Genomic DNA, 16,136 nt, shown 5'->3' with positions numbered 1-16,136 from the left:
TAGAATCACAACATAATACAAAACTCCATATTTCAACCTAAAAATGTTCATTATACCAACAACCAAACAAAATGAAAACAGACAATGAATGGGTGCCAATACCAAGATGACAGGCTCATTATAATTATATGACACAGATGTTGAAGCAGCCATCAAAAAATGCCTGAGCTGGTTTGACTCAGTGGATGGAGCATTGGCCGGTGGACTGAGGGGGGTGAGGAGGAGGGGGTGTGCCAGGTTCAATTCTGGTTGGGGTTGCATGCCCGGGTTGCTGGCTTGATCCCCAGTGTGGGGCTTGCAGGAGGCAGCCAATCCGTGATTCTCTCTCATCACTGATCTCTCCTCCTCCCTAGAAACAAAAGCTTCAATGAGCAATCACAAACACTTGAATCTAGTGGAAGAAAAAATAGAAAACCCCAGCAAGGAAAAAGAAAGTCTCAGCAAAAAAACAGAAGATATAAATTAGTACCAAGTAGAAATTTTAGAACTGAAAAATATAATAACCAAAATTAAAAGTTCAGAGGACAGGCCTAACAATAAAATGGAGGAGATAGAGGAAAGAATCAGTGAACTTAAAGACTGAACAATAGAAATTATTCATGTAACCAACAGAAAGAAAATAGATTAGAAAATAGTTAGAGCCTTAGGGATCTATGGGACTCTAACAAAAGATAAACTATTCTTGTAATCAAAGAGAAGAGGAAAAGGGTAGGGCAAAAAAGTGCTAAAAAATAATGAATGAAAACTCCTGAAAAGTGGCAAAAGACATAAACTTACGGATTCAAGAAATGACGTGAAATCCAAACAGTGTTACATTTTTTGCTTCAACCACCAAATATACTTTAGGAAACTCAAGAGGAGAAGAAAAGTCCATTCTATTTATTCATATTTTGCTTACTCAGTTCTTAATTCATGATGTTTCAAAGTTTCTTCCATCATTTTCTTTCCATTTAGAGAACTTCCTTTAGCTACTTTTTAAGGTAGATCTGCTATGACAAATTATTTCAGTTTCCCTTCCCCTGAGAATATCTTGCTTGAATTTCCCTTCACTCCTAAAGGCCATTTCCACTGGCTATGAAATTCTGAGTTACATTTTCTTTTCTTTCAGCAACTAAAAAAAATTTTTTTTAGGTATTTACTGTTTGTCTCCATAGTTTCTGATGAGCAATCTCTTGTCATTCAAATTGTTTTTCCCTGTAGGTTAAACATTTTTTCTATGGCCCCTTTAATAAATTTTCTTTGCCTTTAGTTTTCAGAGGTTCAATTTTTATATGCTGTGGCAATGGATTTCTTTAGGTTTATCCTAAATATGTCAGAGTGGATCAAAAAACCTAACCCAACTATATGTTTTCTAGAAGAAACCTACTTTAAAAATAAAGATGCATATAGAATAAAAGATGAAATGAAGAAAGATATCATGCTAACACTAATCTAGAGAAAGTGAGAGATCAGATAAGCAATGTAAGCAGAGACAGAAATCCTAAGAAAGAACCAAAAGAGCCCTAGCCGGTTCTGCTCAGTGGATAGAGCCTCAGCCTGTGGACTGAAGTTCCCGGGTTTGATTCCAAACAAGGGCCCAGGCCTGGGTTATGGGCTCTATTACCAGTAGGGGGCGTGCCGGAGGCAGCCAATCAATGATTCTCTCACATCATTGATGTTTCTATCTCTCTCTCCCTCTCCCTTCCTCTCAGCAACCAATAAAAATATATTTAAAAAGGAAAGAAACAACCAAAAGACATGCTAGAGATAAAAGCACTATAATGAAAATGAGGAATTACGTTGATACACTTATTAATTGGCTGTACATGGCTGAGGGAAGAACATCTGCTACAGAATATAAATAGAAACATCCAGAACTAAAACAAACAAACAAACAAAACAAAAACAAAAAAAACAACAACAAAGAGAACAAAGACTAAAAAGACAGAAGAGAATATCCAAGAATATGTGTAATGGGAATGTCAGAGCAAAGAAAAATCAAAAGGAACCTATGTCATATTTGAAGCAATAATGATTGACAATTTTCCCAAAATAATATCAGACACCTGATAAAAAATAACCCTGCCACCTAAGCATATTATTTTCCAACTACAGGAAATCAGAGATAAAGAAAAAATACCAAAAGAAGAGACCTGAAAAATATACTTTCTCTAAAAAAAAAAATGGAACAAATATCATGCCTGACTTCTCAGAAACCATTTAAGCAATAAGAGAGTGAGGTAAAATATTTAAAGTTTTGAGGGGGGAAAAAAAACACCAGCCTAAAGTCCTATTCTCTATGACATTATCCTTCAAACACAAAGAATGAGACAAATAAATATTGAGGAATTTACTACTAGACTTGTCTTGCAAGAAATATTAACCAAAGTTCTTTAGAAAGAAAGAAAAGAACATGGGTCAGAAACTTAGATTTACATACAGAAAGGAATAGCACCAAAAAAGAAATATAAAGGTAAAACAAAAATTTTTGTTTCTTATTCTTTATTAACAATAGTATATTCAAAATAGTAGTAACAATGGATGCAATTATGCATATTTACATATATAAGCATATCTATAGTAAGTGAAATGGTTGACAGTAAAGTTACGAAGGATAAGAAGGAGGAATTAGGATTATTTTTATTATAAGGCACTTACACTTCCATGAAGTGGCATATTGTTATTTGAAAGTGGACTTGAATTAGTTGTAAATGTATATCTCGAACTCTAGGACAACCACTAAAAAAGGGTTTATAAAAAGAGAAGTAAATTTGATATGCTAAGAAAGGAGACAAAATGGAATACTAAAATATGCTCAATTAAAACTACAAAAGAGAAGATTAAAATAGAAACTATAAACAAGAGTAACAAACAGAAAATAGTAATACATTTGGTAGATATTAATCCAACTATATTGATAATTAAGTACCAGTGGTCTAAATTTACCAAGTAAAAAGACAGAAATTGTCAGATTGGGTCAGAAAACAAGATCCAACTATATATATTGTCTACAAGAAACCCACTTTAAATATAAGTAGACATATATATTAAAATAAGTAGAATTTTATACCCTTTGACCAACATTTTCCCATTTTTCCCACCCCTAAGCCCTTGGCAACTACCATTATACTATGATTTTTGAGTTCAGCTTTTTGAGATTCCACACATCACATTGTATATACACCACGTTATGTGTCAATTATATCTCATTAAAACTGGTGTGGGGAGTTAAAAATAAATAAAATTAAAAAGTCTCTTCATGCATCAAAAAATAAAATAAGTGGGTGAAGAAAAGAATACCATAAAGTACCAAGAAAAGAAAACAGGAGAAGATAGCTATCTTAATTTTAGATACAGCAAATTTCAAAGCAGAGAAAGTTATCAGGTATAAAGAAGAGCATTATAAAATGATAAAGGAACCAGTTCTCTAAGATATATTAATCCTTAAAATGTATGCACTTAACAGAAAAGCATCAAACTCTGTGAGGCAAAGAGCAATAGATTTGCAGTGAGGAACAGGTTATTCCATTATCTTACTTGGAGACTTAAGTACCCCTTTATCAGATAGGACAGATCCAGCAGGGAGAAAATCATAGTTGAGAACATAGTGGAACTCAACAACATCGTCAATCAGCTATATATAATTTACATCTATAGACTACTTCCTCCAACAACAGCAGAATACACATTCTCAAGTTCAAAGGGAGCACTCACTAAGGTAGACCACACTTTTGCTATTAAGCACACTTCAACAAGTTTATAGGAACAGAAATCATACAGTGTCTGCTCTCAGGTAACAATGGATTTAAACTATAAATCAATAAGAGAAAGATTGCAGAGAAAATCTGCAAATACTTGGAGATTAAACAACACAGTTCTAAATAACACATGATTCAAAGAAAAAATCTCAAGAGAAATTTTAAAAATATTTTGAACTAAATTAAAATACCATGTATCAAAATTTGTTGGATGCATCAAAATCAGTGCTGAGAGGGAAATTCATAGCATTGAATGGATGCATTAGTAAAACAGTCTAAAACCAATAATCTAAGTACCCCCTTAGGAAACCAGATGAAGTAGAGCAAATTAAATTCAAAGTAAGCAGAAGAAATGAAATAATAAAAACGAAAGCAGAAAGCAAAGTTTGTGTGAATACCAGAGGTTAGGTTTTTTAATGCTAATTTATAATGAAATTAATGATCCTATCTAATAATAGGCAAACATGGTAATTGACCGTACCTTTGCTATGCCTCCCATTGGCTAATCGGCACAATATGCAAATTAACCCAGCCAAGATGGCAGCCAGCAGCCACGCAGCTGAAGCGAGCAGGAGTCTTGCTTGCTCCAGTGATGGAGGAAACCAAGGTTCCCCGCCTGCTGCGGCCCAGCTCTGAGCTCCGAAAGCATCAAAGTTTCAATTATAGAAGCTAAACAAATCTAATACCTGCTTTCTGCAGGCCATGGCCTCAGAGCTGGAGCGAGTAGGAGCCGGCTCTCAGCTCCAGTGATGGCAACAAAGTTTCAATTATAGAAGGTAAATAAATCCCAGAATAAAAAGAAAAAAAGGAGAGGCTGGGAGCTTCAGTCGCCGGCCAGCCTGAAAACGGCCCTCAGCCCCTCACCCATACTGGCCAGGCTCCCCAGTGGGGACCCCCACCCTAAAGGGGGTGTGGCCAGCTGCAAACAGCCATTAGCTCCTTACCCAGGCTTGCCAGGCACCCAAGCGGGACCCCACCCTGATCCGGTACACACTTCAGGGCAAACCAGCTGGCCCCCACCTATGAACCAGGCCTCTATCCTATATAGTAAAAGGGTAATATGCAAACTGACCCTAACAGCAGAAAGACTGGAAATGACTGGTCAATATGACACACACTGACCACCAGGGGGCAGATGCTCAATGCAGTAGCTGCCCTCTGGTGGTCAGTGCGCTCCCACATGGGGGAGCTCTGCTCAGCCACAAGCCAGGCTGATGGCTGCCAGCACAGCGGTGGTGGTAGGAGCCTCTCCTGCCTACTCAGCAGCGCTAAGGATGTCCGACTGCAGCTTAGGTCTGCTCCCCGCTGGCAAATGGACATCCCCCGAGGGCTGCCGGGCTGCCAGAGGGATGTCTGATTGCCAGCTTAGGCCCAGTCCCCCGGGGAGCAGGCCTAAGCCAGCAGGCGGTCATCCCCCAAGGGGTCCCAGACTGCAAGAGGGCACAGGCCAGGCTGAGGGACACACCCCCCCTCCCCCCAGTGCACAAATTTTTGTGCACCGGGCCTGTAGTGTGTAAATAAACAGAGTTGGTTCCTTACCTGAAATGACACAGTAAGAGGATGTTGCAGAAATGTCTATAAAGTGTATAAGGTTATTTGTGCCATTTGCTTGTAATTAACATGATGCTGTAGAGAGAAATAGTAATCCAGGGCCAAGTTCTTTTGCAAAAATGAACATATAATCCCACTAGTGGCTTTCAGGACAAAATATTATTAGTGATAGTCTTAAATCTTACTTGTACTCAAGGTTTTTTTAAATACAAAACAATCTCAGTCATGGTACTATCTGTAAGCCAAGATCACCACTAGAAAAAAAGAAAAGAAAAAGTAGATCTGTGTAGCTTCCAAGTGCTGTTCTAAACCGCTCCAAACTAATTTGGTCCTTTTAGAACCCTTTCTGGTAAATGTCTAAGTTCCCAGTGATTACTGGGACCACTATCAGGTTGCATGCTATAATGATATAATTCAAGAAGTCTTGGACATACAAACTTGCAAGCACATACAAACATTTGCTATCAAGTAAGCACAAAAACAATCATATGACACCCTCATTCTCTGTCCTTATAAACAATAACAAGCAAATAAATTCTTATTTATTTTTAATCCTCACCTGAGGATATGTTTGTGTTTTTATTGATTTTTTTAGAAAAAGAGGAGAGAGAGAGAGAGAGAGAGAAACATCAATGTGAAAGAGAAACATGGATTGGTTGCCTCCCAGACTGGCCCCAACTGGGGATTGAACCTGAAACCTTTTGGTGTGCAGGACAGTGCTACAACCAACTGAGCCACCTGGCCTAGGCACAAGCAACTAACTTTCATGTACGTTTTACACCAATGCAAATGTGACAATATTTTGACTGCAGGGTCAGCTAACCTTGCCAGAATCTCCTATTCAGTGGGGGGGATACAAAACCAAATGAACACTAGATTCATTTTGGGGTGCCACCCCAAAAGATACTGGGCTCCCAAGATTCTTATATCTAATCCCAACATGGGCAGATGTACCTGTATAATCTTTCTAATAAAACACATGTTTGGTCATTACTCACTTCAGCAATACAAAAATTATTTCTAATATCTCATGCTAATTAACAGACTGCCTCCTTTAGTGATTCTCAAACTAAATGCTCACAGAATCCACTGGGAATCCTGTTAAAATGCAGACTGATTCATTATGTCTGGATTAAAGGCCTGAGACGCTTCATTCTACCATTGTAGGTGATGCCTCAGTTAGGGGCTCTGGACCACACTTGGAATATTAGGGGGATAGCACAGATTTAGAGGGTGATATTGAAGTGCCTGTTGGAGGCTGCTCCGAGTGTGCGCTCCTGGTTATTAGAAGGGTATATCAAGTGCTAAACAATTATTTTGGTGTAAAATTAATTTTCTCATCCATGTACATATCACACAGCTGATGTATTTTAAAGTACAGATACTATAAAATAGTCTCTCCAAATAGAATGGGGACAAACAAATAACATGTCGCTTTGGCAGAGAGGGAAAAGGGAAGAGAGAATGAGTAGAGTGCCACTACTCAGTGTAAAATTTTATGAAAGCAGTGCCCACTTGGCTCTACTTTCTCATAGAAACCTGAGAATTTCCAATACGGAACATAGTCATTAGTCATCTCCCAGCCCAATTCCCTCAGACATGTGATAGCTAAACATCAGGCTGTGTTTGTTTGCTTTTTCTCCCCAATAGGGAAAGATATGCCCATTGGCTGACATTTTACAATGAGCTTTATTTATTAACAGCTTGTGCCTCAAAGCAATGTTGCTACCCATTGCTGTTGGAACTACATAGGAATTGACAATGTTAGCAGCCATCAAAATTAAATGCAATAGGTTCCCTTGATATCAATATGCATTGTTTATACCACTTCCATCTAATCATCTTAGACAAGTTCTTATCCCAGCCAACTGAAGATTATTATATACGCAAGCACAATATAATCTAACAAGATATTTTTTTATTTTTCTTGTTAATAAGATATATTCACATATATTTTCTGCCATTAGGCATAAACAAATGCATATCTTTGATAGCAGTGTTGTGCGGTGATATTATCCTGAATACAGTTCTACTGGTCTCAGGTTAGTTATTTCCAAAATAACTCAAGGCTTTGACTCTGATCCCAAATACTTTGAAAACTTTGCATTTGGAATTATTGGCCACTTCATTCCCATATTTGATTTAACCAGTAGCATGATTGAAACAATTACTTAGATTGAATTAATTTTTGTTTAATTTATATTTATTAATTTGAGAGAGAGAGAGAGAGAGAGAGAGAGAGAGAGAGAGAGAGAGAGAGAGAGGGAGAGAGGGAGAGAGAGACATAGATTTGTTGTTCCACTTATTTATGCATTCATGGGTTGCTTCTTCTATATGCCCTGATGGGGATCAAACCCACAACTTGGAGTATCAGGATGGTGCTCTAACCAACTGTGCTACCCAACAGGGCCTTAGATTTAATTCTAACTTTTCAAAAACCTAAAATGAGCACTAAAACTGAGATAAAAAATATGAATACTTAGGAACTCATAATATGAAAAAAGAGACAAATATGAAACTTGAGCATTATAAAGTGTTGTTATGAGGTTGCACCAAGAGCTGTCTGAGGAATAATGCAGGGTAGGGAAACCAACTGTCTGGATATATCAGGAAAACTTCAGAGATTACTCTACTTGCTGAGTCTTGGAGGAAGAACAAGGGGAATGCAGAAAGTTGAGAGGAAGGAGAACATTCTTAAAAGAAAGAAAACCCATGAACAAGAAAGGCACAAAATTATAAATGTCATAGTGTGTTCAAAATTTGTCAAGATTGTGTTAGTGGCAGGAGTTGAAGCTGAAAAGGCAAACATTGCCTCAAGATAAAGAACTTAATGTGCCACATTGAGGCATCTGGACTTGATCCAGAAGGCAGTATTTATCTAATGAAGGAAAGTTATAATGGGAAGTGTGATTTTGAGAAAGGCAACTCTCTGGTAACCTGGATACTCAGTTAGAGGGAATGTAAACTGAAGATACAGATATCAAGTACAAAGCAAATACAATGGCTTGAGCAAGAGTAGATGAGGCTGAATCAGTTCAGTGATAATGGACACAAATACTGGGAGGTAGTCTGGACATATTTGAGAGTACTTGGATATGGGGCCAAGGAATAGCCCTCCTTGCATTTATAAAATGTAAGATATAGTTCTGATTGTTTGATTAAGCCCTAATGTTTGACTTGAAGTCTTATAGCTAAGATCTGGAAACAACCCAAGTGCCCATCGGTAGATAAATGGATAAAAAAGCTGTGGTACCTTTACACAATGGAATATTATGCAGCTGTAAAAAATGATCTCTTACCCTTTGAGGCAGAATGGAGGGACCTGGAGAACATTAGGCTAAGTGAAATAAGCCAGTCAGAGAAAAAAAAGTATCACATTATCTCACTTATATATGGAATCTAATGAACAAAATAAACTGACAAACAAAATAGATCCAGAGACTTGGAAGCATGTAACAGACTGAAGATTCTCAGAGGGAAGGGGGTAAAGGGAAGAGATCAATCAAAGAACGTATATGTAGATATGCATAACCCATGGACACAGACAATAGTGCAGGTTTTCTTATGTATGATCTCTGCTATTATCCTCTGCTCAATTTATTATGCAGTCATCATAGGCCCCAGGATGCTTTGGGACCTGTGGCAGCTTTGAATAAATTCCAGTATAAATCATGATAATGGCTTTTCTACGTTGCTGTTTATTCAGATGCCCTAAAGAGTTGCATTTCCATTTTGTTGATCCTATGAACACAGTTCAGACAATCACATGTAAAACTGTTTCTTCCTAATTCCTCATTTCTGAATTGAATATTCACACAGTGTGCAAAGAGCAAAAGGTAAAGCTCAGACATGTTAGGAACAAGTTGTCTTCTAGTAGATTCCATCAGAGAGGAAGGATTTCTGGACTCACTGAGGAGTAGCCCACTAATCCCTTCTAGCATTCTAGATAAAGCAATCTGGCTTCATTGGCCTCAACTGCCAGCTCTTACTCATGCCATATCCTGATGACTTCATAGCTAAGCGAATCTTGATTCCAGCCCTTGAGCGAAGGATCTTGCCATATCACTGCCAAGTTTTGTCTATGCCCCTACTTCTAAAGTGGTTGCCATCTGCTCAAAGATCAGGCATCAATTGTGAAAATCAGGATGAACATAATGCTGGCCATTACCTGACTCATACTGGACAAATTTAGAGATAATAGCTTAATCCAACCACCTATAAGGAAGAAAAATGAGATCTCTTAGGATTGGTGAGAGCAAATTAAGTAAAACTTTGGGATTTAGGCAGTCACATCAGCCTCTTTTACGAAATGTCATTGCTCCTTATGGAGACTATACCTTGCATGTTATTTTGACACCGGTTTTCAGCTGAAAGGAGCAATGATTGGGCAAGCTCCAGGCTCTCAGCATACTAAGTGGCATGTGATAAAGTGGCATTAGAGCAGCAGCACTTGGTATTCCAATTTGCAGTTAGGACTAGGGTAGTGGATTGGCCATTGAGGTCATTCAGCCTTAAATCCAGTCCGGGCATGCTTTCGGACCAACACTATGACTTTGGCATTGCCATCAGTATCACATGGCTGTGCCAGAATTGTCATCAAGGAAGGACAGATGAGTTTAAATCATCCAGACTTTCTCATCGTCTCATTCTTCTGAGATAAGGGAAAGAAAATGCTATGAAGAGGAATTTCAAGGGCAGTTGGCCCTTTCAGGCCAGAACTAATGAAAAAGTATTAAATCTTAGTAAATGGGGATCCCCAGGCATCAAACCAGGTCCTACTCTTTCCTCTGAAAGGAGGAGATAAAATTATTTACCTAAATTAGACCCAACATGTCTGCTCATCTCCTACAGCCATTCATTATCATGATCATCTCCATACCCTTTTAAGGGCTATAGACATTTCCATTAAATGTTTATCATAGACAAAAGACAGGTCCCTAAATTCCCCAGAGATATTCAAGGGGGCTTGGCACTATAGATCCTCACCTATTTCAACTCCAGCACCCCACAAAAACTGGACCTGAGTCCGAATGGCTTGAATGTGGTAATTTCCATCATTCCCCCTGCAACGCCCACAACCAGTGTTGCTACTCAGTACAGCACATCTGCTCTCAGAGCCTTTCTCCAGATAGCACTTCAGCTTTTGCCCCTGTCCTAAGGTCCCAAAACAAAATAAAGGTCTGAGTGAGCAATTAACTCAACGTACTGTTCTCTGTTTCAGCGATGGCTCTCTAGGCTACTTTGGGAGTTTCCCTGACTCTACTAAGACCAGTGGCTATAATAATTGATGCAATTTCTAAATGGAATCTAACAAAGGTTCCAAAAGTGATGTAGGCACTTGTCAGTATCAATGTCATATGCACCAAGCAGGATTTGACTACTCGCCATCTCAGAGTCAAGTACAACTTTATTATCCCCGTTGAGGGTCACAGAAGCAGGGTAGTGAGTGTGGAGGCCTTGCATTTCATTCTGATTGGGTGAAGTGTGCTAAGAAACCAGGTAAAGAAAAAAAGATACTTACCCATGGGTGAGGGCCAGGGCACTCTGACTTCCATTGGCTCCAACAATGCACTCTTCCTCACCTCTCATATTCAACTCACTAGGGCTTTTGTCTCTGCTTTCAAAATGGCTCTCAAATTCATCCCTCTCTTTTATACTGCCTGATAAGCTTCCTAAGAGACTATATGAACCTTTTGTTTGGCTGCTCCTAGCTTCTGTTTGACTGCTCTGCTGCCAGTCCATCCTCCTGAAGCGTGCTTGAAATCACTGACATGTGTCACCTTTCAATCTGCATGCACACTCTCATCTGGCATATAAGGTCTCAGACTTCCAGCCTTAACCTCTCAACTCTATTTTCTGCTCTCACCCAAGTTCTTGTCCAAAGTCATGTACTTCCCTGTCCACAGTGCATCCTTGGGACTCTCCCTCTCTTATTCCCTTTCCTGGAAAGTCCTCCCCTCTTTCTTCCTTTTGGATTTCCAAATACTATGCTTGGCTCCAGTCAAACTCTGACTTACCATGCAATATTTCCTGATCCTCTGCCCTTGAACTGCTCATCCTTTCTTCTGTGCTCTTTTAGCAACCAGACTATATTTGTCATATAGTGTTGATTACACTCTCCTTTATTTTAATGTTCACTAGCTTGTGAACTCAGAGAATGTAAACTTGTTATCTGGTGTAACTTTGCACATATAAGATCCTGAGGCATGATGCAAATAACAATAAATATGAAATGATTCAACCTGCTGTTCTGTCTCTTTTACATTTTGCCACCTGGGTGTTTATTTACAGAGATCTTATGCTGTGATGGTTAAGGGTTCAGCCTTTGGGCCCTGGCCAGTATGGCTCAGTTTGTTGGACATTGTACCATGTACCAAGGGTTTGCTGCTTCAATTCTAGTCAGGTTAGATGCCCAGGTTGTGGCCTGATCCCCAGGATTGGTCATGCAGGAGGCAGCCAATCATTGATGTTCCACTCTCATATCAATGTTTCTCTCTCTCTCCTTCTCCATTCCTCTCTAAAAGTCAATTAAAAAATATTTTTTTAAAAATATAAAGTTCAGACTTTGGAATCCAAACTATCTGGATTTGAATCTTGGCTCTATCCCCTAACATCTGAGTGATCTAGGGCAAGTTACTTCATGGGGATTGTTAATAGGGACCTCACACAGCCACCACAAGAATTAAATGAGTTGATATGAGTAAAGCATTTAGAGCAGTGCCTGGTACACAGTAGACATTTAATAAAAAAGTAGCCAGTTCATTTAGCTGCTCTTCAAGTCTGTGATCCTTAAAGAACAAAGGACAGGGTAGCATGTTGTACAGAGGTTTTATTTACAACTAGAGGCCCAGTGCATGAAATTCGTGCATAGGTGGGGGAGTGTCTCACAGCCCGGCCTACAACCTCTCCAATCTGGGACCCCCTTGGGGGATGTCCAAGTGCCAGTTTAGGCCCACAGGGATCAAGCCTAAACCGGCAGTTGGACATCCCTCTCACAATCTGGGACTACTGGCTCCTAACCGCTCACCTGCCTGCCTGCCTGATTGCCCCTAATGGCTTCTGCCTGCCTGCCTGATTGCCTCCTAACCACTCTCTTGCCAGCCTGATTGACTCCTAACTGCTCTCCTGGCAGCCTTATTGCCCCCAACTAACCTCCCCTGCTAGCCTGATCACCCTCAACTGTCCTCCCCTGCCAACCATCTTGCAGCAGCCATCTTGTGGTGGCCATCTGGTGATAGCAATCTTGTGATGACGTCACACATGATGCCACCTAGGCTTTTATTATATAGGACTAGAGGTCCGGTGCACAAAAATTTGTGCACTCAGGGGGGAAGGGAGGGTCCCTCAGCCCGTCCTGTGCCCTCTCGCAGTCTGGGACCCCTCGGGAGATAACGCCCTGCTGGCTTAGGCCTGCTCCCAGGTGGCAGAGGGCAGGCCCAATCCCTAGGTGCAACCCCTGGTCAGGCTCAGAGCAGGGCCGATTGGGGGGTTGGGGCACTGCCCCCTGTCACGCACAGAGCAGGGCCCATCTGGGGGGTTGGGGCTCCGTACCCTGTCATGCACAGAGCAGTGTCATTCAGGGGGTTGGGGAGCTCCCCCCTGTCATGCACAGAGCAGGGCCCATCAGGGGGTTGAGGAGCTCCCCCCTGTCACTCACAGAGTAGGGCCGATAGGGGACTTGGGGCACTGCACCCTGTCACACACAGAGCCGCAGGGCGATCAGGGGGTTTGGGCGCTGCCCCTGTCACGCTGATCCCGTGCCGGGAGGCCTCGCGGCTCCGCTGATCCTGGTGCTGGGAGGCATATTACCCTTTTACTATATAGGATAGAGGCCTGGTGTATGGGTGGGGCTGGCTGGTTTGCCCTGAAGGGTGTCCTGGATCAGGGTGGGGGTCCCCACTGGGGTGCCTGGCCAGCCTGGATGAGGGGATGATGGCTGTTTTCAGCTGGTCACACACCCTTCAGGGTGGGGGTCCCCACTGGGGTGCCTGGCCAGTCTGGGTGAGGGGCTGAGGGCTGTTTTTAGGCTGGCGGGTGACTGAAGCTCCCAATTGCTCCTTTTTTTCTTTTTTTCTTTTTTATTCTTGGCCAGCTTTAGCTCTGGCTCCAGCTCTGAGGCCTCTGCTGCTGAAAGCAGGTATCTGGTTTGTTTGGGTTCTATAATCAAAATAATGTATTACTCCAGCTCTGAGTTCCCGGCTCTGCTGAAAGCAGGTTTCTGGGGTTTTCTTTAGCTTCGATATTTGTTACAATGTTTCAAACTGCAAGCTCAGAGACTGGCAAGGCAGGCGGGGAACGTTGGAGTCCTCCATCACTGAAGCAAGCAAGCCTCATGTTCGCTTCCAGCTGCCTGTCTGCCGGCCGCCATCTTGGCTGGCAGTTAATTTGCATATTGCCCTGATTAGCCAATGGGAAGGGTAGTGGTCATACGCTAATTACCATGTTTCTCTTTTATTAGATAGGATGAGCCAGGAAGAGAAAGGCTCTGAAGCAGAAGTAGCCTAGCAGATTCTGCAATCCAGGAAGACATGATGAGGAGTCCACTAAGACAGAAAGGAGCAGGCAGGTCTAGAATCCCAGATGGACAGGAATCAGAAACCAAGAGATCAGATTCTGTGAGAGCAGTGCCATGAACAGCATGGAAAATGCCTAGTCCCAGAGTAGATGTGGCTTACCATCTCTCCAAATTTAGCACCCTAATTTATTTCTACAGAAAGACATTAATATTTAGAGTTGAAACTGGGAGACAACTGGAGAGAAGAGACACCAGAGGACTGTACGCAGAGGCACAGAATGGATATGATGGTCCGCAGAAGGATTAAGCTGTCTACACAAATACAAACGGTGTCATTCACTTGCCCACAGTTACTGCTGGGCAAGAGGGCCTTAGAGCTGTCCCATTTGACATTGAAAATGTGATTCTGGGAACCACCAATAATAATGAAGGCAGAAATGTCAAACTTTGCAAAACTACTAGCTTGAATAACAGAGCAGTAGTTGTTGATTGGTTACTTGATTAATAATGGGGTTCTCTTTACTTTGGATGCTCATTCTTCTATCTTAGATGAAAAGTCTGAGTGCTTTAGACATCTTGATGACTGGGTTTTAGCACAGCTGTTCTCATCCCAGTTTAGTTGTAATTGATAAAAATAGTTGGATTCACCTCTCAGGCTATTGAAATAGTAAATATTTACTGGGTTTATTTTGGAATATTTTAGTAATAAAATACTTAAATGTCATGGACAAAACCATTACGCAGTCATTTTTATTAGTGGCATCTGTTAATTAAAATATTGCATAACAATAAAAATTAGATTGGCCTTAAAACTACAAGTATATTAAGGTCTATATCCTTCCACTGTACTTATTTTAAAGTTGGTGATTAGAACAAAGAGTTAAAGTAATAATATTGGATTAAGTCTCTATCTTTTAAGGATCTAAAACCATGTAAAATTTAGAATAAAACAACAGGAACAGACCTATAGAATCCAGAACTCTATAATATACATTCACCATGTGCTGTTCACAGGGGTATGTTTAATATGTCCTCCATATTCAGGTATTTTGTAAACAGTGTTGACTTTTATCTTATGTTCAATAGTCTTTAAATCCCAACAGCATTATAATTTTTGCATTTTTTAAAATGCCTGAGCAAATGTCTACAATAATAATATAATCTAAAGAATTTTATAGGTAAAACTACTTGTGGAAGTAGTATACATAGTGATGTGAGCAATTTCACATGTATGTAACATGCACCTGTGCATATCCAGCCTCAGTGACATGTTTATGCCAATTGCAGGATAGCATTTGCAGTCCAGTTTAATGCCAATTTGATAAATGGCATTTTAGTTGAACAAGCAAACATAGTGCAAATATTTGACTTATTTTTTTGAAAATGTAAATTTGTGTAAAATATTTGAAGGAATTATTTAAGGAATAAAAATGATGTTTTCAAGAAGAGTTGGAAACTGGAATGTGGCTTTAAATCCAGGCAGCAGTGTCGAGTGATCACAGGGCCTGAACGGAGAGGCTGGCCCAGAGCAGGCCTGGGAGGGCGGCCTGGTGTGTTTCAGCTCTGAGTGTGGCTCTAGGTCTGCCCTGAATCTGTTCATATTGGACGAGGTGGAAAAACACTGAGATGTTACTGGAGCTTGTGTATAAGGAAGCTTGTTGCTGCAGTCCTTCTGTGTACCCTATTTTGAAGAATAAACAAAACATTTTTCTGGCTGCCTTTTAAAAATTTTAAAAAGGAAGGATAGGGCAAGGCACTAGTTACTCTGATGTGTCAGTGTTAAAAATGCAACCGAAAGACTATGTAAGTATTCTTTTCCTTTTTTAAAAAAATCTGTTTAATGAAAATAAAAAGGTAAAACCCAAGTTTTTACATAGTTTAATCAGCCAAAATGAGTATTCCACTTAGATCTGGAAGTAGGATCTATAAAGCATTTTCTCAGAATTCTACCTTAAGAAAACCATCACAAGGTCCGAATAAGACTGGCTAGACAGTTCTGTAGATATTTTTGGTGCTGAACTATGACATGAGCCTTATAGATTGTAAAATAGAGCTAGTTGGAACTAATGTACAGAATTCAATTTTTAAAACTTTATTTGCTGTTAAATTCTGTGAAGTCTCAGTTATCTAAAATAAATGTACACAAATATGAAATGTAATGTTTCACATTGCAAGGTAATATGTAATATAGTGTTTGTAAAATACTCTTGTCTAATATTAACTAGTGGTACTTTGATTTGTACAGTCATACTTAATTAAAATGACTTCATTTTAACATCCAGATTAATAATGGAAGTTCAGATTTAAAGATCGATGGGAAAGTGATGCATGCA

The sequence above is a fragment of the Myotis myotis genome, unplaced genomic scaffold, assembly GCF_014108235.1.
Source record: "Myotis myotis isolate mMyoMyo1 unplaced genomic scaffold, mMyoMyo1.p scaffold_m19_p_14, whole genome shotgun sequence".
In the NCBI taxonomy this organism is placed as follows: Eukaryota; Metazoa; Chordata; class Mammalia; order Chiroptera; family Vespertilionidae; genus Myotis; species Myotis myotis.
Note: the sequence above shows the minus strand (reverse complement) of the source record.